Genomic DNA, 24,246 nt, shown 5'->3' with positions numbered 1-24,246 from the left:
GCAGATAGCAAAGCAAGTGACTGTCAGCCCAGCTCTTTGCACTGGAATAATGCGGTCTCTCATTTCCCGGAATTTAATGACAACAAAACCAATGTGCAATGCGGCTTCCCTTATCAAGAAAGAGTCACCATCAAAGGAGGCAAGGATATAATGGATATCTCTTCAATCAGTGGTGCTGGGAAAACTGGACAGCTACATGTAAAAGAAGGAAATTAGAACACTCCCTAACACCATACACAAAAATAAACTCAAAATGGATTAGAGACCTAAATGTAATACCGGACACTATAAAGCTCTTAGAGGAAAACATAGGAAGAACACTCTTTGACATAAATCACAGCAAGATATTTTTTGATCCACCTCCTAGAGTAATGGAAATAAAAACAAAAATAAACAAATGGGACCTAATGAAACTTAAAAGCTTTGGCACAGCAAAGGAAACTACAAACAAGACGAAAAGACAGCCCTCAGAATGGGAGAAAATATTTGCAAACAAATCAACGGACAAAGGATTAATCTCCAAAACATATAAACAGCTCATGCAGCTCAATATTAAAAAAACAACAACCCAATCCAAAAATGGGCAGAAGACCTAAATAGACATTTCTCCATAGAAGACATACAGATGGCCACGAAGCACATGAAAAGCTGCTCAACATCACTAATTATTAGAGAAATGCAAATCAAAACTACAACTACCTCACACCAGTTAGAATGGGCATCATCAGAAAATCTACAAACAACAAATGCTGGAGAGGGTGTGGAGAAAAGGGAACCCTCTTGCACTGTTGGTGGGAATGTAAATTGGTACAGCCACTATGGAAAACAGCATGGAGGTTCCTTAAAAAACTAAAACTAGAACTACCATACGACCCAGCAATCCCACTACTGGGCATATACCCTGAGAAAACCATAATTCAAAAAGAGTCATGTACCACAATGTTCATTGCAGCTCTATCTACAATAGCCAGGACATGGAAGCAACCTAAGTGTCCATATACAGATGAATGGATAAAGAAGGTGTGGCACATATATACAATGGAATATTACTCAGTCATAAAAAGAAACGAAATTGAGTTATTTGTAGTGAGGTGGATGGACCTAGAATCTGCCATACAGAATGAAGTAAGTCAGAAAGAGAAAAACAAATACTGTATGCTAACACATATTTATGGAATCTAAAAAAAAAAAAAAAAAGGTTCTGAAGAACCTAGGGGCAGGACAGGGATAAAGACGCAGATGTAGAGAATGGACTTGAGGACACAGGAGGGGGAAGGGTAAGCTGGGACAAAGTTAGAGAGTGGCATGGACATATATACACTACCAAATGTAAAACAGATAGCTAGCGGGAAGCAGCCGCATAGCGCAGGGAGATCAGCTCGGTGCTTTGTGACCACCTAGAGGGGTGGGAGAGAGACGCAAGAGGGAGGAGCTATGGGGATATATGTATAGCTGGTTCACTTTGTTATAAGGCAGAAAATAACACATCACCGTAAAGCAGTTATACTCCAATAAAAATGTTTAAAAAAAAATGCTGAGCCAAGGGTAAAGGAGGAGGCCAAGGAAACAGAGCTGGCAAACAATGCAAGCGCTGCAAGCAAAGCATTTTCATGGTTGGCGGGACTGGAAATCAGGGCAGCTGCTGTGGAAGACTATCGGAGGGCCCTCAGAACTTAAAGTAGAACTACCACTTCATCCAGCCATCCCACTTCTGGGTGTGTATCCAAAAGAACTGAAAACAGGATCTCGAAGACATATTTGCACACCCATGTTCATTGCAGCATTATTTACAATAGCCAAGATGTGGAAGCACCCTACCTGTCCATCCAAGAATAAATGTGGCTTGTGATTTATACACACTGGAATACTATTCAGCCTCAGAAAAGAAGGAAACCCTGTGATATGTGACAACATGGATGAACCTTGAGGAAATCGTGCTAAGTGAAATAAGCCAGTGAGAAAAAGACAAATACTGCACAATTCCACTTCTGGGAGGTACTGGAGTTGTCCAATCCACAGAAACAGAAAGTGGAATGGTGGGTGCCAGGGGCTGGGAGGAGAGGGAAGGGAGGGTTTCTGCTGTGCCGTGGATGTAGAGGTTCAATGTCCCAAGATGAAAAAATTCTGGAGATCTGCTGTAGAGTGATGTGTATATAGTTAGTACTACTGTACTGTATATTTAAAATTGTTAAGAGGTTATAAACAACAAGGTCCTACTGCATAGCACAGGGAACTATATTCAGTATCCTTTGACAAACAGAATAATGGAAAAGAATATGAAAGAATATGAAAAAGAAAACATATGTATAACTGAGTCACTTTGCTGTACCGCAGAAACTAATACAACACTGTAAATCAACTATACTTCAATAAAATTAAAAAAAATAAATTTGTTAAGAGGTTAAATTTATATGTTTTTTTACCATGATAAAAAAGACACATTTGGACTTCCCTGGTGTCACAGTGGTTAAGAATCTGCCTGCCAATGCAGGGCACATGGGTTCAAGCCCTGGTCCAGGAAGATCCCACATGCCGCAGAGCAACTAAGCCTGTGCGCCACAACTACTGAGCCTGCGCTCTAGAGCCCGCGTGCCACAACTACTGAAGACCACGTGCCTAGAGCCTGTGCTCCGCAGCAAGAGAAGCCACCGCAATCAGAAGCCCATGTACCGCAACGAAGAGTAGCCCCCGCTCACCACAACTAGAGAAAGCCCGCACGCAGCCAAAAATAAGTAAATAAATAAATTTTTTTTAAAAAGACAGATTTTCAGGCTTTAATCTTGCCTGGGAATTGGGGAAGTTTTCAGAAAGGAGATGTCATCTCAGCTGAGATTTATAGGAAGGACAGAAGTTAGCCAGGGAAGCAAGGTCAGGGGGAAGGGGTTTTAAAGCCAAGGAAACACCCAGAGCTGATAAAACTGGGCAAATTCTCGGGAAGCCAAGGTTGAGCAATTCCTGCTGAAGGATCAGAAGTAGTGAAATCAAAGAGGACTATGGGCCAGTAAATTGTTACCCTTTATCTGTCCTAGCAGACAGGAATGATAGGATATCCCAGTGAAAGATCAATGCAGGAAGAGGCTTGAGGTCCCTCCCAGCAGCCCTTGACTTGCTGTAGGTGACTCAAGGACACCATCCCCACAAGGCACGTTAGCAATAGAGGTGACCCCAGGCATCCCAGAGAAGCTCTCTCTGTCCTGACCACCCAAGTGCCGCCCTCTGTGATCAGCCCGCTCACATCTGCCTATAAATCCTGGTCCGGGAGATAGGGTCAGGGTGTAGATGCATAAGAATGAATCTTATCTGCCTCTGTAAAGACAAAACAAGAGCAAGAGCTGGTTCATGACAGCAGCAACACAGGCGTCATTGGAAAATTACAGACAGAATGCATCCCCCCCCCCCCCCCCCCCCCCCGCTACCCGGGTCATCAACCACGGTGTCCCGAGAGGTGTAAGCCACGAACACCTGGCTGAACCCAGCGCTGTCCAGACCATCGCCTCAGTCCTACAAATCAGAGCACGAGGAAACATAGAATTTAAACGTCCTGTACGCCAAGCAGCAAGGGAGCAATGGATACAATTTGGGTCCTTTCACTTTATCAGAGAAAGAAATTAAACCTGTACACATCAGCACAGGTTTTGGCCTCCGTGGCAAATACGGAGCTGAACACACACATCCTCAAGGAGCTTAGGAACAGGCAGAGTAAATGAGACATTATACAGATTATCAGAACAATGGTTGGTGCAGCAAAGAAAGCTCTTGAAAATGATGAGAATCACTCATAGGCACCATGTGCGGGGCTCTTTTTTGGCACTGACAGATTCAGGAAGCCTTCCGGGAGCCTGTGCTTTGGGGTGCCTTGCAGACATCCACCGGGAAGACCACCCACGTCACAGCTGGAATGTGCTGAGATTGAGAAAGCCCATGAGGATGAAGGATGCACTGACTGATGAATAGATGGACCATGGCCTCTTCCGTCCCCTACCTCCTTCCTTGAGCTCGCTTCCACAGGCATCACCCAGGACATTCTAAACTGTTACCTCGGAAGGAACAGCCCCGGGCTCCTGGGGCCAAAACACAGACGTGGGTTTAGCTTGGCTTCTGCCTACACGTCCCCAAGTGGGTCACAGCATGTGTCCCACTGTTTCTTTTAGCTTTGCTCAAGAGACCAGACCGATTTACAAGATAAGTAGATGGCTAGCCAAGAAGTCTCTTCCTTCTCCCCTTTTTTCATTCTGGTAAGTTCCTTAACTAAATAGAACCCAGTGACTGACAGCCACTTCAGTTTGAAAATGCAATTTATGTGTTTGTTCATCCACATTCTGGACAGATGAACAGACCAATGCCCCTAGGAAGTTGTCAGCAGAGGGAAGAGGGGCTAGTCTCTAGAGACACCTGTGACTCAGGTGTTAAACGAAACTGGGGTCCCTGGAGTAGAGCTAGAAATACCCACAGAGGTGAAAGAGGACCCCTCAGTGATGTGGCGAGATGGAAAGGGCTGTTACTCACAGCTATCCCCCTGCTGCCGCCTCCCACGGCCTCCAACGCACCATCACAGAGGGACTGATTCGTCCACAGAACCAGCCCCAGCTCACATGCAAAGGCCCTGAGACAGAAACAGGTCTGAAACAGGTCTGCTTGCACCCACCCTCCACGTGCCCTTCCCGGTGGCATCCTGCCGCAGCTCCTATAACGGAAAATATTCCACTTTGCTTCCAATGGTGCCCCCCCCAACCGTGCTGCACCCACAAAGTGCCTGCAAAGGATAGAAAGCACGCTGACTCACAGCTCGCCTCCTGATTCTGAGTCTCACTCTCACCTGGTCCCTGAAGCAGCCCTGCTCCCGCCCTGGGGTCACAGGAATGCAGCCTTTCCGTCTTTTATCTACTCTCTCCCTGGGCCTCAGACATCATCCCTGTGTCCTCGCTTGGGAACAAGGAGCATATTTTAGTTTCTCCCAGGAACCCACACAAAATGATTTCTCCCGTGAAAGGCTATTCCCCAGCCACAAGCCTATCAATCACTGCAAATGCACAGCAGGCGGGCGGGACACGGCCACCACCCCAGCACTCAGCAAACTCAGAATCTCAGTTCATGCTCTGCTGGAACACAGAGGGAGGTCATCAAGCAGCAAAAAACCACCCAGTTCCCCATCATGCCCAGGGAAGCCGGGCTGCCGATTGGAGACCCAGACTCCGTCTCAAGACTGGGTTGCTCTCTCCCCTACACCTTTGTCATGTACAAGTGAGGTTCAGTCTTCAATGGTCCCTTCGCCTCAGGTTCCTATAAAACGGGTCTGGGAGTCCCTTTTATGACTGGAATTGTTGCCAAGGAGTTTCCGATGACACCCACAGAGATCAGTCTATAGAGGGTACCAGTTTCAGTGCACAAAGACATACTGAAAAAAGCCAACTCCCAGTTTCCAGTCTGACAGGTGAAGAGCTTGGAAGTCACCCTGCTAACAAGAAAAAAAGCTGAACAAATGGAAGATGGACAATTCTTGTTAAACCCCTCAGAGAACGGAGGTTGCAGGGCAAACTGCTGTCCCCCAACTTGGAGGGATAGACAGGCAAATACAGAGACTGACAGCTTCCTGGGAGCAGAAGCCCACAGCTGGAGACAACACCTGTAGGAACACATTAAGCCGTGATGGACTAGTTTCTAGAGATCAGTGGGGACAAGCTTGAGAATTAAAAATACTAAGGGGACCCAGGGTTTGAGGGGTCCTCACACTTTTGTGAGTGTTGCCCCCAGGAATCCTACCAAGTTCTCACTGTAAAGATAAGAAAAAATCCCTCTTGTTCTTAGCAGTTAGAAGGAAAAACATCGTGTTCTTGTTAATAAGACCTGCCCTCAAGGGGAACTATTTACCAGAATCTAACCAACTGGGGCTTTACCAAAACCCAGCTGACCTGGGAGAAGAGAACGATCCAGTCAGGCTCACAAAAAGATGGAGACCCAATTGTAAGCCTGGGAAACACTTCTCCTCCCCCACACCTCCCACCTCAAAAACAGGGCTCCTGCATAATCACAGGGGATCACAGCTAAAAGAATTGCAAGCCTCAGACCCTATTTAAGGAGTCCCTAAGAAAATCCAAGACAACAGAGGAGACAAAAATAAGAGCGCTAGAGACAAGTTTAGCCTCTCACACCAGAGCTACAGCAAACAATAAACACAGCATAACGCCTAGCAGATAAACATAAACCTTATACCAGACGCCCATCTACCTCAGTTCCTTCTCCTGATACAACATATCTGACTTTCAACAGAAAAATTACAAGGCATAATAAAAGGCAAAAAAAAAAAACCCACAGTCTGAAGAGACAAAACCAGCATCAGAACCAGATTCAGATACGGCAGAGATGTCGGAATTATCAGGCTGAGAATTTAAAATAAAAATGATTAATAAGGGCTCTAATGGACAAGGTGGACACCACACAAGAACAGATGGGTAATATGAGCAAGGGAGATGGAAACTGTAGAAGAGAATCAAAAGGAAATGCTTGAAATAAAAAACACTGTAACAGGGCTTCCCTGGTGGCGCTGTGGTTGAGAGTCCACCTGCCGATGCAGGGGACATGGGTTTGTGCCCCGGTCCGGGAAGATCCCACGTGCCGCAGAACGGCTCGGCCCGTGAGCCATGGCCACTGAGCCTGCGCGTCCGGAGCCTGTGCTCCGCAATGGGAGAGGCCACAACAGTGAGAGGCCCGCATACCGCTAAAAAAACCAAAAAACAAAAAACACTGTAACAGAAATGAAGAATGCCTTTGACAGGCTCATCAAGAGACTGGACATGGTCAAGGAAAGAATCAGTGGTCCTGAAGAGGTGTCAACAGTAACTTCCAAAACTGAAAAGCAAAGAGAAAAAAAATAATGAAAGGGATGGCTCAGAATATCCAAGAACTGTGGGACAACTACAAACAGTATAGCATACACGTAATGCGAATGCCAGAAGGAAAAGGAGAGAAAGAAACAGAAAAAAAAAAAAAATTGAAGTAATAATGTCCAAGAGCTTTCCAAAATTAATGACATACACCAAGCCACAGATCCAGGAAACTCAGAGAACACCAAGCAGAGTAAATATTAAAAAAAAAAAAAAAAAACTACACCTAGGCATATCATATTCAAACTGCAGAAAATCAAAGATAAAAAGAAAATCTTGAAAGAAGCCAGAGGAAAGAAAAAACATCCTACCTACAGAGGAACTAGGATAAGAATTACATTGGCCTCCTCTTCAGAAACCATGCAAGCAAGAAGAAAGTAGAGTGAAATACTTAAAGTATCAGAAAGGAAATAATCGACCTACAACTCTGTCTCCAGCGAAATTATCCTTCAAAAGTGAAGAAGAAATAAGGACATTCAAAGAAAAACAAATAATGAAGAAATTTGTTGCCAGAACTGGCTTGCAAGAAATATTAAAAGAAATGCCTCCGAGAGAAGAAAAATGATATAGGTTAGAAATTCGGATCCACGTAAAGAAAGGAAGAGCATTAGAGAGGAAATAAGTGAAAGTAAAATGAAGTATGTTATTTTCTTATTCTTAATTGATCCAATAGATAACAGCTTGTTCAAAATAATTGCAACAATGCATTTGGTGATTATAGCTTATGGATAAGTGAAATCAAGGACAACAATGCTACAAGAGACAGGAGGGAGGAATTGGGAGTACTCTGTTACACTTGCACTATGAAGCAGTATAGTGTTGTTGAAAGTGGACCTGAATTAGCTGTAAACATATATTGCATACTCTAGGGCAACCACTCAAGAAAGTTTAAAATATATATATATAATTGATATGCTAAGAGAAAAGAGAAGATGAAATCATATACAATGCTCAGTTAAAACCAGAGAAGGCAGAAAAAAGGGAGAAGGGGGAAAAAAATGAAGAACCAAGGGCAATGAATAGAAAACAGTTACAAATACGGGAGATATTAAACTATTATAACTATAACAATAAACATTTTAAATTGAGTTTTTGTTAAATGAGTAGAGTTTCTGTTTCCAAGTTCTGGAAATGAATAGTGATGAGAATTGCACAACATTGTGAATGTACTTAAGGCCACCGAATTGTACACACAAAAATGGTTAAAATGGTAAATTTTATGTTGTGTATATTTTACCATGGTAAAAAATTTTTTTAGAAAAGGGATAGAGGAAGACATATCACGTTACCACTAACTGAAAGAAAGCCTGAGTCGTTATATTAATATCAGACAAAGCAGAACAAGGACAATTATCAGGGATAAAGAGGATCATTATGTAATGACAAAGGGGGCATTTCTCCAAGAAGACACAACAGGTTTTCTTTGTGTTTTTTTTTTTTTGCGGTACGCAGGCCTCTCACTGTTGTGGCCTCTCCCGCTGCGGAGCACAGGCTCCGGATGCGCAGGCTCAGCGGCCATGGCTCACGGGCCCAGCCGCTCCGCGGCATGTGGGATCTTCCCGGACCGGGGCACAAACCCGTGTCCCCTGCATCGGCAGGCGGACTCTCAACCACTGCACCACCAGGGAAGCCCGACACAACAGTTCTTAATGTGTACCTGCCTAAAACAGAGCATCAAATTACGTGAGGCCAAAACTGATAGAACTGCAAGGAGAAATAGATGAATCCTCTATTACAGCTGGAGACATCAACATCCCTCTACCAGAAATGGTCAGATCCAGCAGGCAGAAATCGATAAAGACACAGTGGGACTGAACAGCACCATCAATCAACTGGATCTAATTGACATTTATAAACAACTTCATCCAACAGCAGCAGAATATAAATTCTTCTCAAGCTCGTACAAAACATTCACCAAAACAGACCATATTCTGGGTCAAAAAAAGATATACAAAGTATGCTCTCAGGCTATACAAAGTATGCTCTCAGGCCACAATGGAATTAAACTAGAAATTAACAATAGAAAAATGCCTGGAAAATCCCAACATAATTGGAAATTTGACAACACACTGCTAAATAACACATGGGTCAAAGAAGTCTCAAAAAATTTTTCTAAATATTTTCAAGAAAATGAAAGTACAACCTATCAAAATTTGTAGGACACGGTAAAAACATGTTAAAGGGATATTTTTAATGTTGACTGCATATATTAAAAAGAAACATCTAAAATCAGTGATCTAAGCCCCCACCTTAGGCAACTAGAAAAAGAAGAGCAAATTAAATCCAAAGTAAGCAGAAGAAAATAAATGACAAAAATTAAAGTGAAATCAATGAAACTGAAAACAGAAAAACAATACCTGAAAATCAATGAAACCAAAAGCTGGTTCTTTGAAAAAAATCAATAAAATTGATAAACCCCTAGTTAGGCTAACCAAGAAAAAAAGAGGAAAGACACAAATTACTAATATAAGAAACAAAAGGGGAACATCACTACAGATCCCACGGACATTAAATGGGTAATAAAAGAATATTATGGATAACTCTAGAGCCACAAATTTGATAACTTAGATGAAATGGATGAATTCCTTAAAAAACACAATCGACCAAAACACACATGAGAAAAAATAGACAATCTGATAGGCTATATCTATTAAAGAAATTTAATCAATAATTAATAGCCTTCCTAAACAAAGCACCAGGCTCAGATGGTTTCACTGGTAAATTTTACTAAACTTTCAAGGAATAAATCATATCAATTATCTTCCATCTGTTCTAGATAATACAGATCTTCCTCAACTTACGATGGGGTTAGTCCTGCTAAACTCATGGTAAATTGAAAATATCGTAAGTTGAAGGGCATTTAACGCACCTAACCTACCAAACATCACAGCTTAGCTTTGCCCAACTTAAATGTGCTCAGAATGCTTACATTAGCCTCTAGTTGGGCAAAATCATCTAACACAAAGTGTATCTTACAATAACGTGTTGAATATTCCATGCAATTTGTTGAATACTGTACTGAAAATGAAAACGGCATGTTGTAAGTATATCAGTTGTTTACCCTCATGATCAAAGGGCTGACGGGGAGCTGTGAACTGCCCAGCATCATTAGAGAGTATTATACTGCGTATTGCTAGCCTGGGAAAAGACCAAAATTCAAACTTTGAAATATGGTTTCTACTAAATGCATATTGCTTTCACACCATCGTAAAGTTGAAAAATCATAAGTCGAACTATTGTAAGTCAGAGACCGTCTATAGAAGCAGAAGGAACACTTCCTAACTCATTCGATGAGCATCCCCCTCATACCAAAACCAGACAAAGACATTACAAGAAAAGGCAGTGACAGACCAATACTTCTCATGAACACAGATGCAAAAAACCTCAACAAAAAATGAGTAAATCGAATCCAACAATGTATGAAAAGAATGATAACCACAACCAAGTGGGATTTATTCCAGGTATGGAAGGCTGGTTCAACACTCAAAAGTCAATATATTCTATCTGGTCAATAGGCTAAAGAAAAAAGAATGCCTATGTTTTTCTAAATAAATTTAATTTCTATTCCAAGTCATATTTTACTAGGGTGGAGAAATTTAGCCTCAGGGAATGTAGGGTCCCCCATTTTCCTTGGGCTGATGTCAGAGTTTTGGGGAGGGGCAGTAAGACATGGCAGTTGGCCTTCATTTTGGTCCCCACGCTAGCGTTCCCCAAATGTCCACAGCCCCCCCATCGTGGACTCTGACAGTTTGTCTCAGAAGCATCCTTTGTTCAGGGGCCTCTTAAGACCTGGAAGCCCTTTCTCTCTTGCTTCCATGCCATGCCCATGGGCTCAGGAGTCCTTCTGCCACTTCTGAGCACAGGGGCCACAAAGAACTTTGGGGGGCTGACTGTGGTCTCCAAGGCCTGGGTCTCTGGAGCTCCCCCCCAGGATGCTAACCCAGTAGGTATGCACATAGCTCCTCTCTCAGGTGCCTCTACCTTGCTCTTTCCTTGCTGGGCCTCCCTGTCTCCTCTTTCCTCCATCCCAGGGGTTATATTTCAGTCACTTGGGATGGAGGTGGGGGCAGCCTGTTGCCTTTCAAGGAACCTAGGCCTCCATTCCACTCCCATAAGGACACAGGCTTTGGAAAAATAAACACCAAAGACACACACATTTTTCTGCTTTCAGTCATGTTAGATCCCCTCCAAGGCAATAAGCCCATGACAGCACTGTTTAAATAGAACAAATAGAACAGGAGGAAAATAGGGAGCATGGAAGAAAAGTAAATCACTTAATAGAAATTCCAGATAACACCCCACATGTGGAAAGTCTAAATTCATAGTCAAAACTCAGACATGAAAAAATGGAACTTCCTGCACCATTTCATAACTGAGCTCCTATGCTTGTTGAGAGCAGAATAAAACATGGTCTTGCCAAGTCAAGGTAAACTTATTTCAGGATTATTTTTCTCCTCTTTCAGAGTAAATGCTTGGTTATTTTAGGGTTCCCTTCCTTTCTTCTCATTCCCACCTTTCTGGAAGTGATATTGTAATAGGGAAGAACAAATCTGACTCCATATTGGATCCATTTCTTTTACTTTAAACTTTGTATTCTATTGCTTTTGCTACCAGTTAATCACTAAAGGGATGTTGCCTAGAGCTTAACGTATACATAATGGCCCATCTCCGGGACCCTGCCTCCCATGCCTGACTGTTAAGCTAAAATACCTTTAAGCTCATGGGAAACATCCTGACCACGCCCACCTGTGAGTGGCTGCAGGAAAGAAGAAACTAACACATCTCCTCTGGAGTCTTGCTGGAACCAGGGAAATATTTGCAACAACTTACCACCTTTTTGACTTTACCTTCTCACCTCCCCTTCTTCACTCTATAAAAGACACTGGCATCCAAACGGGGCAATATGGTTCTCTGGGACACAAGTCCACCACCTTCTTGGTCTGATGGCTTTCTGAATAAAGTCACTATTCCTGGCCCCAACAACTCATCCCTCAATTTCTTGGCTTGTCATGCAGCAAGCAGTACAAGCTTGGACTCAGTAACAATATGAGTTCCAAGGTGCTCATATGTTATCTTGTCGTGAGAAAAAGAGAGGCATCTGGTCTATAGTAATTTAACCCATTGAAAGTGTATGTCTCACGTGTAAAGTCCAAATGGATATTTCTGGTCAGGCTCCCTTCTTTATTTTCATCCAGGGACCTTGACTTCTTCTATCTTGTGGGACCTTGACTTCTTCTATCTTGTGGGACCTTGACTTCTTCTATCTTGTGGGACCTTGACTTCTTCTATCTTGTGGGACCTTGACTTCTTCTATCTTCTATCTCTAGATCCTCAATGTTCTCACTATTCAGTGAGAAGATGGAGAAGAAAGTGAGTCTCACGCATAGGAGGTTTTCTAGACCAGCCTAGAAGGAATGTAGACACATTCCATTGGCCAGGACTCAATGCTGTGGTCACATATACACACAAAGGAGGCAAAAAAAACCACCTGCACAGGGCTTCCCTGGTGGCGCAGTGGTTGAGAGTCTGCCTGCCGATTCGGGGGACACGGGTTCGTGCCCTGGTCTGGGAGGATCCCACATGCCGCGGAGCGGCTGGGCCCGTGAGCCATGGCCGCTGAGCCTGCGTGTCCGGAGCCTGTGCTCCGCAACGGGAGAGGCCACAACAGTGAGAGGCCCGCGTACCGCAAAAAAACAAAACAAAACAAAAGAAACACTAGCACAATCTAGCTGTGTGCCTAGGAAGAGGAAAACAAGGATATTGATAAATACTACTGCAGCAACATTCCAATCCCACTGGACATGTATTTTCCACCTTCAGGCAAGTCAAGTTAGCAAACATTTGTTGAACACCTTCCATATACTTGGGACCGTGCAAGTTTCTAAGGACACAATGTGAACCAGACCCAAGCTTGCCATCAAGGTGCTGTCAGTCTGGAGGGAGATAGATGGAGATAGATGATCTCCAACTAAAATAAAATAATGTATGTACACTGAAAACAATAAGACACTGAAGAAAGAAACTGAGGAAGACACAAATAAATAGAAAGATATCCTCTTATCCCGTGTACATGGATTCAAAAAATTAATATTTTTAAATTGTCCATATTACCCAAAGCTATCTACCAATTTAATGCAATCCTTATCAAAATTCCATTGGCATTTTTTCACAGAAATAGAAAAAAACAATCCTAAAATTCATATGGAACCACAGAAGACCCCAAATAGCCAAAGCAATCCTGAGGAAAAAGAGCAAAGCTGGAGGCATCATACTTCCTGATTTCAAACTATACTATTAAGCTAAAGTAATTAAAACATAAAAATTATGGTGCTGGTATAAAATCAGAAACATATGGAACAAAATAGAGAGCCCAGATATAAACCCACCCATATACAGTCAACGAGTCTTTAACTAGGAAGCTGAGACACACAACGGGGAAAGGACAGTCTTTTCAATAAATGGTGTTGGGAGAACCAGACATCTATAGAGCAAATAAAAAGAGCTGTACCCTCGTCTTACACCACTCACAAAAATTAACTCAAAATGGATCAAAGACTGAAACATAAGACCTGAGCCTTAAAACTCCTATGGGAAAGGGAAAGGGAAAAACCTCCTTTACACTGGTCTTGGCAATAATTGTTTGGATATGACACCAAAAGTAAAGGCAACAAAAGCAAATACAAACAAGTGAGGTTTCTCAAACTGAAAAGCTTCTGTACGGGAAAATCAACAAAATGAAAAGGCAACCTATGCAATGGGAGAAAATATTGGCAAATCATATATCTAATATGGATTTATTTTCCAAAATATATAAGGAACTTATCCAAGTCAATAGAAAAAAATAATAACCACCCCATTAAAATATGGACAAAGGACCTGAGTAGAAATTTTTTCAAGGATACACAGAGGGCCATTAGGCCCATGAAAAGGTGCTCAACATCACCAATCATCAGGGAAATGCAAATCAAAACAGTACAGCGTGATGACTATAGTTAATAATACTGTATTGTATATTTGAAAGTTGCAGAGAGAGTCGATCTTAAGAGTAACCACCACAAGAAAAAACATTCGTAACTATGTGAGGTGGTGGATGTTAGCTAGACTAATTGTGATCATTTCATAATATATACAAATACTGAATCATTCTGTTGTACACCCAAAACTAATGTTATATGTCAATTATACCTCAACTTAAAAAAAACACAAGGAGATATCATCTCACAGCTGTTAAGACAGCTTTTATCAAAAAGGTAAGAGATAACAAGTGTTGGTGAGGATGTAGAGAAAAGGGAACACTTATGCATTGTTGATGGGAATGTAAATTGGTGCAGTCGCTAGGGAAAACAGTATGGAGGTTCCTCAAATAATTAAAAATAGAGTTACCATTCTATCCAGCAATCCCACTTCTGAGCCTATATTCAAATCACTGTCGCAAAGAGATACCTGCACTCCCATGTTCACTGCAGCATCGTTCACAATAGCGAAGACATGGAAACAACCTAAGTGTCTATCACGGGTCAATGGATAAAGATATGGTTTATATATACAATGGAATATTATTCTGTCATGGGAAAGAAGGAAACCCTGCCATTTGCAACAACGTGGATGAAATTAGAGTATATTATGCTAACTGAAACTAGCCAGAGAAAGACAAATACTCATTTAGATATGGAACTTAAACTACAACAAGAAAAAGTCAAACTCATAAAAACAGACAGTAGACTGGTGGTTACCGGGGGCTGAGCTGGGGAGATAGATGGCTGGTCGAATGATATAAGCCTTCAGTTATAAGAGGAATGAGCTCTGGGGAGCTAAGGTACAGCACGGTAACTAGAGTTAGTAACACTGTGTTGTGTACTTGAAATTTGCTAAGAATACAACTTGAGCATTCTCACCACAAAAAACAAACGATAACGACGTGAGGTGGTGAATGTATCATTAACCTGCTATGGTAATCATTTCACAAAGTATAAGTGTGTCGAATCATCACACTGTACACTTTACATATATAGAATCTTATTTGTCAATTATACCTTAATAAAGCTGGAAACATTAATTAAGATAAAATAATATACTTTATAATAAAGAGCTGTCACCACAGAGGAAAAAAAAGAAATAATTCTGTGTGGCAGAGGGAAGGAAGGCACACTGGAGCTGGGCCTTGAGAAATGAGTGGAGTTTCTCCAAGGAGGGGCATTTTAGGTGGAAGAGGCAGCTGAGCTAAGATGGCACAGTAGGAAGGTAACCAGTCAGGTGTGGCTATTGTGAGATGTGGACAGAGTGGAAAGTTCTGGAAAGCTTTGTCCCCCACATCTGCCTATTCTGCCCACCTGCAAAGCCCAGATTCTTCCGAGAGCCTGCCCTACACACACCACATCCCGCCAGGGTCCAGCACAAGGTCTAAGGAATCTTTACAAACCCAACATTGTCAGGCACAATGCCTACCTCCCAGACGGACCTTGATAAGTCAATGCCAATTGACTCTGGCTGCATTCATGTGATGGTAAATATCACTGGTCTTTGTCAAACAACTGGAAATTGTACCCCACCCCACCCCACCCCCATAGTTGGTTAATGATTAGTCTCTAATCGCTGTCTCATGCTGTCTGACAGGAGGTTCTGTATGACTCAGGGCTCTGCTGACATCCCAGGTCACTGGAGGGACACTCCCCCCAAACGTGATCCCCCCACCGGCACACAGTCTGGGAGCACAGGCAGGCGAGAGGGGAGAGTTCCTCGCCCCTCTGGGTGTGCACACAGCAACCAGATTTCCGAAGAAGAGAAGGAGAAACTGACCCAAGACACTTGCTGCTTCTCCAAATGAATTTACAGCATGAGGAAAAGGGAAAAAGAAAATCTGTTCAGGCCACTTTTATAAGAACAGATGCCATTTTACGAGGTTGATCGAAACCCCGGATAGCTGCACAGAAAGAACGTTTCGAACCTTCCAAATTTCTATAAATATGCATATGCGTGTTAGATCTTTGACCGTTAATGTTCATAAGATAATACTATAATATTAAGCAAGAATTGTCATTTTTTAAAAAGGCCCTTAAGATGTTTAAAATGTGGCATATATATGAATACAAGATTTAAATGTGCTTAAATATAGACTATATGATGGTAGATTTGAAGGTTAAAAGCATTTCAGAATAAAAGCAATAAAAAGTTACTAGCTATTGCATTATAATGATCTTATGGAGATCCGTGAACGACTTACAAATAGTGATCACAACTGACATTTATTCAGCAATTACTGTATAACAGAGACTACACTAAGAGCTCCACGCATTTCCTCATTGCATTCTCTCCAGAGCCCTCCAACGGCTGTCCTGTTATGATCCCATTTTACGGATGAAGAACAGAGGCCTGTGTTAGATCAGCCAGGGTCGAGGCGACAAAGTCCAGCCCTGCGTTCTGGTCTGTCTGAGTCTAAATCTTTTATTTTAACCACCCACCCACCCCGCGAGTATCTTCTTGAAATGGCAGCTATGCACGTAGCCACTCACTGAAGAAGCATTTACTGAGCATCTGTATGCATACACACGCCAACTACTAGGGGATAAAAATGTGTATAAAACACAGCCTGTCCTCAGCAAATCTTTGGTCAAGTAGTCAGTATCCTTTTTTAGCTTTAAAATTACTATGCAAAGAGCAGCTGTATGCATGATAGCCCAAAACGAGAAGCAACTCAAACGTCCTTCAGTGCATAAACAAACCATGGCACCCTGGTATGGTAGAATTCCATTCCTCCGCAAAAAGGAATGCACTATTAATACATGTAATACGGTACTAGTATTACTACTAGTACATGTTACATGCACTAATACATGTAATACAAGACTACTAATATGTTAACACATATTAATACACAACTCCATGGATCTCAAAGGAATTGTGCCCAGTGAAAAAAGTCAACCAAAAGGTCACACACTGTATGAGTCCATTTATGTAACAGTCTTGAAATAACAAAGTTATAGAGATGGAGAAAGCTTAGTGGTTGCCAGGGATTAGGGATGGGGCGGAGAGGGGGAATGTGGCCACCAAGGACAGCCTGAGGGAGCCTTGAGGTGATGAAACCAGTCTGTGTACTGATTCGGGTGGCAGTTAGAAGCATCCTCACTGTGATAAGATTGCATAGAACTATTCACACACACACTCACGTGCACACACACACACTCAAAGGCATATAAAACAGAGGAAATCTGGATAAGCTCCGTGAACTAATGTCAGAATGCAGGTGGTAACATTGTGCTATAGTTATGTAAGATGTTTCCACTGGGGGAAGCTGCGGGAAGCCCACAAGGACCTCCCCGTGCATTTTGGGGGGAACTTCCTCGAATCTATAATGATTTATTTTTTTAAAATTTTGAGTACTATCCAATTATTCTTTTTTGTAGACACTTTAACCCCACCAGCAGCTGCAACATCTCTGCTGTGGCCCTGAGGTTTTGACCTGAGAAAGCAAAGATTTCATTGTCCTTCGTAGAACTCAAATGGAGGTAGCCGGTGGTTAAAGAAGTCAGCAGTGGGCTTCGCTGGTGGCGCAGTGGTTGAGAGTCCACCTGCCGATGTAGGGGACACGGGTTCGTGCCCCGGTCCGGGAATACCCCACACGTCGCGGAGCGGCTGGGCCCATGAGCCATGGCCGCTGAGCCTGCGCGTCCGGAGCCTGTGCTCCGCAACCGGAGAGGCCACAACAGTGAGAGGCCCGCGTACCGCCAAAAAAAAAAAAAAAAAAAAAAAGAAGTCAGCAGTTAACACGCAACTGCCTTGCCAGCAGTCAAATGAGAGTCTCATATGCAGACTTTTTTTTCTTTTTTTTGCTGAAGCATGGTCCTTATATTAACTAGATCCACAAACACACATTTTGCACTTTTACGCATTTTCTAAAGTATGATCTAAAATGAGCCATACACAGAAATAAATAACAACCCCTTCCACTCATATGCTGTGCTTCTTTCTGAAGAATTATCCCATTCGTCATCTAAGTTATAAAGGTAGCATTTGGATGAGGATTTAAACTAAATGACCAAAGCCTTCTCTTGGGGCAGCAGAAGCTTGGGTCCTATTTTCACCAACATCCTAACTCCCTCCAGGCTCTCTCTTTATGTACCCTGTTTTGTCAAATACAAGAGTCTAGGAATTGTAAGACACATCCTGATTTCAGAGATATATGAGCATTAAAAAGGCATGCCTTAGAATCCATGGAATACTGTAATATTCCATCCAAATACCTCCAAATTTAGGTGATGTAACCTCTGCACATATCTGAAGAACAGGCTCCTCCCTTACGCCATAAGGAAAATGTTTCCATGTGTGGTGATGTAATCCCTCCATTTAAAACACAAAGAAAGGTTCAAAGAAAGGTTCCCTTTTTGTGAGATAAGAACCTGTGTGGGGAAATAGGAGAGTGTGTGGTTATTTGCAGCAATGAAATAAGCTCTTATGAAACTTCCCACAAATACCAGAGCCCACATTCATGTGTGTGTGTGTGTGTGTGTGTGTGTGTGTGTGTATCTGTGTATGTGTGTATGTGTGTACATGAAGACCTGCTGACTGGAGGTTCATGATTCATCCACACTGGCTCTGTCACCAGGGTAGGGATGGGGTTCCTGGGACAGATAATCAGCTACTTCCTGCCTGTGTGGGGTGCCTGGCAGGCTCTGCTGAGTCACACGGCAGTGACCCAGGTGGCTCCGCTGAAGGAACAGGGTCACAGCCACTTTTCAATACACCTCCTTTGCTGAGTCACATACAAACGTTGCAGAGAAATCTCCAGGAACAGCCACAACACGCTGGTGCCTATGACTGAAAAGGGAGCAGCTTCTGGAAACCAAACAGGCCTGCCGCCCTGACAACAGAGAGGGCTTGAGAAGGGCAGGGTGTGGTCATGACCACCACTCCCCAGCCCAGGTCCCCCAGGCCCAGGTTGGAGGGTTTGTAGGACCTGGGCAAGAAGCCTTAGACATGAGCCTCCCAGTGGAACCAAGGCAGAGTCACCCAGTCACAGATCTCAAAGGGCCCCAGATATCACCCAGTCCAGGAGTGGAGAGAACTCAGGAATAGGTATACTTCAGAATCATGGACATAGAGAACAGACTGGTGGTTGCCAAGGGGGAGGGAGTTGGGGGAGGGATAGATTGGGAGTTTGGGATGAGCAGATGCAAACTATTATACATAGGATGGATAAACAACAAGGTCCTACTGTATAGCACATAGAACTATATTCAATGTCCTGTGACAAACCATAATGGAAAATAATATATTTTTAAAAATCATGTATATATGTATAACTAAATCACTTTGCTGTACAGCAGTAATTAACACATTGTAAATCAACTGTTTTTCAATTAAAAATTTTTTTTAATTAAAAAAAGGAATAGGTACACTTGGATGGAAAATTAAAAATTCTCGCCTCCACTAACCCATAACAGATATTTAGTGTTTCAATGTAGGCATTAAAAAATGCTTATGAGGGGCTTCCCTGGTGGCGCAGTGGTTGAGAATCCGCCTGCCAATGCAGGGGACACGGCTTCGAGCCCTGGTCCGGGAAGATCCCACATGTCACGGAGCAACTAAGCCCGTGCACCACAACTACTGAGCCTGTGCTCTAGAGCCCGCAAGCCGCAACTACTGAGCCTGCATGCCACAACTGCTGAGCCTGCATGCCACAACTACTGAAGCCCACGCGCTTAGAGCCCGTGCTCTGCAACAAAGAGAAGCCACCGCAATGAGAAGCCCACGCACCGCAACAAGAGTAGCCCCCGCTCGCCGCAACTAGAGAAAGCCCGCGCACAGCCACGAAGACCCAACACAGCCAAAGATAAATAAATAGAATAAATTTTTTAAAAACTGCCTATGAATACAGGCAGACATCTCTGTCTGCCACCAATAAAGGTCATAATTTGCTCATATCGCACGACGGTTGTTGCACATTCTGAAATACCACCCACCCTACATCTTCCACTTGGAAATCATGGACTTTTTTACTTCCCACTCCATCTTGTTATTTAATCCATTATTAAAGTACCACATATGTTACTATATCACAGATGTCCGTGCTTGGTATTCTGATACCTGTATTTCAATAAACATTCTTCTTTCTTTTGCAATCTGACATATTTAATTTTTACATTTAAAAGTTATCCTGAGAAGGGGTCCAGAATGAAGCCCAGCCCACCACGGAAAACTTTAAGAACATCCTTGCTAGGGTTGTCATGACGAAGAACAGAGAGCAGGTGACTTAAACAACAGAAACTGTCTCACAGTTCTGGAGGCTGGAAGTCCAAGATAAAGAAGTCCTTCTGGGGACCACAAGGGAAGGTTCTGCTCCAGGCCTCTCTCCTTGGCTTGTCAATGGCCATCTTCTCCTTATGTCTTTTCACACCATCTTCCCTCGATGCATGTCTCTGTGTCCAAATTTCCCCTTTTTATAAAGAGGCCAGTCATGTTGGATTAGCATCTACCCTAATGACCTCATTTCAGTGTCATTAACTCTGCAAAGACCCTGTCTCCAAGTAAGGTCACATTCTGCAGTTGGGAGGAGGTTAGGAGGCCAACAGATCTTACGGTGAAGGAGCAGAGGGACACGACAAGACACAATTCAATCCACAGCAGACGCTCCGTCCAGTAATCTCCGTGTTCTGCTCAGGTGCCGGGGGTGGAGTGACACACAGAATTGCTAACAGGACACAGGCTTCCTGATGCCTCGTTCGCGATTTGAGGTGCTTTACAAACTGTAAATGGCGCACAGTTGTAGCTTAAAGGGCAGCCGTAACGTCTCGGAGAGCAGGGAGCAATCTCTCCACATGCAGACGTTCTCAGAAGCCTAAGACGCTGGATCAGAACGCAGGGCTGTTCACCCACGAGGCCGCCAGTGCTCTAGCCCCCGGATAGAGAAGCAGGAACGCTCTGGTGTCGTTGTTTTACTTTCTGTTGGCAGCTGCCACCAGTCTCATCTCTAATTTTTATAGCAGTTATGATCGTCTGTATCACATATACGACGTAGCAGGTGATGGGGCTCCGGAATCCCCTTGTGGTCTTCATGGAAATGCCTGCAACCCTGACCATGCTTACCACGCAGAAGACACTGAACCCTTTAGGAAAATGGGAAGTATTTTCTCACCACTTTGTCTCTCTCTCTCTCTCTCTGAGAAATCTTGACCTCGGGCCTATTATCCAAATCTGAATTCCTGCCTCCTCTGTCTGACCCTGCTCTCAAGAGAACTGAAATGAAATCTTTCCACCTAGCTGCCGGCAGGCCCAAATCCAGGGTATGAAACCAGTCCAGTGGAAACCAGTTGAAGCAGAGAGCTTCTGGGGCCCTGATAGACTTATTTCAACACACTGGCCAGAATCCATAAATCTGCTGTATGATTCAGAACTCAGTTAAGAAACCCAGCACCCCTATGTCCTAATCGGATGATCAGAATGATTACCCCCTCTAGACAGCCTGAAAGCAAGGGAGGGAGCAGGCAAGACTATTACCTGCAAGTCCTAAGGTGACATCAGGGACGTTCATCATCCCCCAAAGTGTACCAGCCTGGTTACAGCCGCGTGTCGTGCATGTGAACCCAGGGCACTCTATACATCTGCATAACATACCAAGTACATACACGGTGGTAATGAAACATAGAATTACTGCCTCATACGAGTCTTCCCTGCTGGAACACAAGCCGCGTGAGGGCAGGGGCCATTGTCCCCTTGCTGCTAAGCACGGGTTCCCACACATGACTGATACTGATACTATGCCCTCAGCCCTCCCCCTTCCACACTCACCTCTTTGATAACCTATTGCCCTTCTGCAACACTTTCTCCCCTCTGAGGTCACCCTAGATCAGCTAAATTTAGCTCTGAAAATATAAAAGCATGCCCAGTGTGTGGGAGGAGAAAGCACACTGCCACCTGCCCTGCAGACCCACCCACCGGAGGAGCCCAGGGCTGCTTGGGGTACTAGATCCCAACTGCCTTTGCTGACATTCACTTTCTATCAGGGGTTGTATGTACACTGCATCATTTCTTCCACCGTGATCTTACGTTGGAGACTCTTGTGCAAGGTCACACAGCTAAGAAGGTATTTGTGGCATAATAAGAAACATGTTTGGTCCTTGTTTCCGTTCCTGGGACAGAGCCCCTAAAACCCTTGGCATGTCCTGAGATAGGAGTGTCTTTTGTTGTTCATAAGAAGCTCCCTTTGATCACACCTGAGTTATGCTAATGAGGTGACACGGGTACAGCCCCCAGATGCTGAAGAATGGGGCTCTCAGTATGGGGAAGTTTCAGCCCCACTCAGTGACCTCTGGGAAAGGGACTGGGGCTTCGGATTGAGCTCTGTAGAAACTCTTAACAGCAAGATTTGCTGAACTTCCTGGTTGGTGAAGGCGTGAGGGTAGCCGGGAAGCTCCATGCCCCTTCCCACAAACCTTGCCCTGTGCCTCTCTTCCACCTGGGTGCTCCCAAGTTGCAGCCTTTATAATAAACAGGTGATAACAAGTAAACTGTTTTCCCTGAGTTCTGTGAGCCGGTCTAGCAAGTTATCAGACTTGAGGAGGTGGACTCCCCCAACTTTATATCTGGTGGGTAGGAAGCCGTATAACAACCTGGGATGTGCAGGTGGTGTCTGCAGTGGAGGTGGTCTCATGGGACTGAGCCCTTGGCCTGTGGGGTCTGCCCTGGTCCCAGGCAGACAGTGTCAGAGTTGAGTCGAAATGTTGGTACCCAGCTGGTGTCAGAGAATGAGGTGGGGTGGGAAAAAAGCCACACACTTGGTGTCAGGAGTGATCTGGAAACAGAACTGAACCAGGATTGGAGCTCAGATACGGCCCATTCAAACACTGGACTTCACCAGCTTGTGGAGCAGCTGGCCTGGACGTGGCTTCGCAGCTCTGAAAGAACATTTGGCTTGCCAGCCCTTCTCTGAGCATGACCACGTTGTGTATCCCGCCACCCCACAGTCGCGGCTAGAGTCTGACGTCTTGCCTCTTGGCTCCCAGGCTCGCAGAAGGCAGGGGAGGTCTCCCCATTTCCCCGAAACACCTGTGTCCCTCCCTTTACCCTGGGAGATCCTCACTACAGTGCCTGCAGTTTACAAAAAAAAAAAATGAACAAAGATCAGAGATTTCTCATCCACACGGTCTAGCTTGGAGATTCCAGCAGTTGCACTGCTGCTGGTTTTTCCAAGAGAAGCAGTTAAAATCCTAAACACGTTTTCTCTTGGCACTTGAGACCAGGTTCCAGACAGTGGGAGTAGCTGAATACTAATTACTTGTAGCCAAGGACATGTGAAGACCATCTTTCCCTTTTTTTCACCATTTAAACCATCTGTTCCTAGCGCTTCTTGTCCTGCCCTACTTTGCAGAAAACAAGTGGATAAACTGGCACAAAATCTCTAGTTAGGGTGAAATTCATAAGATTTCTTTCCTTCCTTCTCTTATTTGACAAATAGGTATTGGATGCTTACTATCCCCAGGCAGTGGGCTGAACGCCACACCGTTCCTACACCCAGGTGCTCAAGCCTAGTGAGAGAGCAGATGTGAAGCAAAGAATTACACCAATAGGGCTTCCTTGGTGGCGCAGTGGTTGAGAGTCCGCCTGCCGATGCAGGGGACATGGGTTCGTGCCCCGGTCCGGGAAGATCCCACATGCCGCGGAGCGGCTGGGCCCGTGAGCCATGGCCGCTGAGCCTGCGCGTCCGGAGCCTGTGCTCCGCAACGGGAGAGGCCACAACAGTGAGAGGCCCACGTACTGCCAAAAAAAAACAAAAACAAAAACAAACAAACAAAAAAGAATTACACCAATAAATGTAAAAGGACAACTCTGGGAACCCTGCAGGAGAGAGGCATGTGGTCCGATGAGTGCATTTCACAGGGATTTGAACTAGTCATGGGATAGGATGTCTCCCCTGAGGACATGACACCAGATGTATCAGGAGGGGAAAGGGAGGTCAAGGAGGGGAAAGGGACACTAGGGGGCAGAAGCAACAGCAAGGATGAAGGCCTTCCAAGGGAAGGGAGCAGGGCAGGGAGCAGGGAGGTGCGGAAAGTCTATACGACTGGAGAAGTAAAAGGTCTAAGATGAGGCCAGGGAGGCGGGCAAGGGCCAGGCCACCCAGTATGTGGTGAGCTGTGCTTACAGGTTTGTCACTAAGCCCAAGAGTAATAGGAAAATAAAAAGCAACAGGCCTGGGAAAAGCCCCATTGGAGGGCTTTAATCACTGCGGTGACACAGTCAAACAGTTAGGTCAAAAATATTATTCTAGTTTCACGGTAGAATAGTGAGTAATAATTATCCACACTGTGCTTTTTTTTTTTTTTTTTTTTTTTTGCGGTACGCGGGCCTCTCACTGTTGTGGCCTCTCCCGTTG

Source organism: Stenella coeruleoalba (assembly GCF_951394435.1).
Source record: "Stenella coeruleoalba genome assembly, chromosome: 2".
Classification (NCBI taxonomy): Eukaryota; Metazoa; Chordata; class Mammalia; order Artiodactyla; family Delphinidae; genus Stenella; species Stenella coeruleoalba.
The sequence above is the reverse complement of the archived record's forward strand: the minus strand, read 5'-3'. Positions refer to the sequence as shown.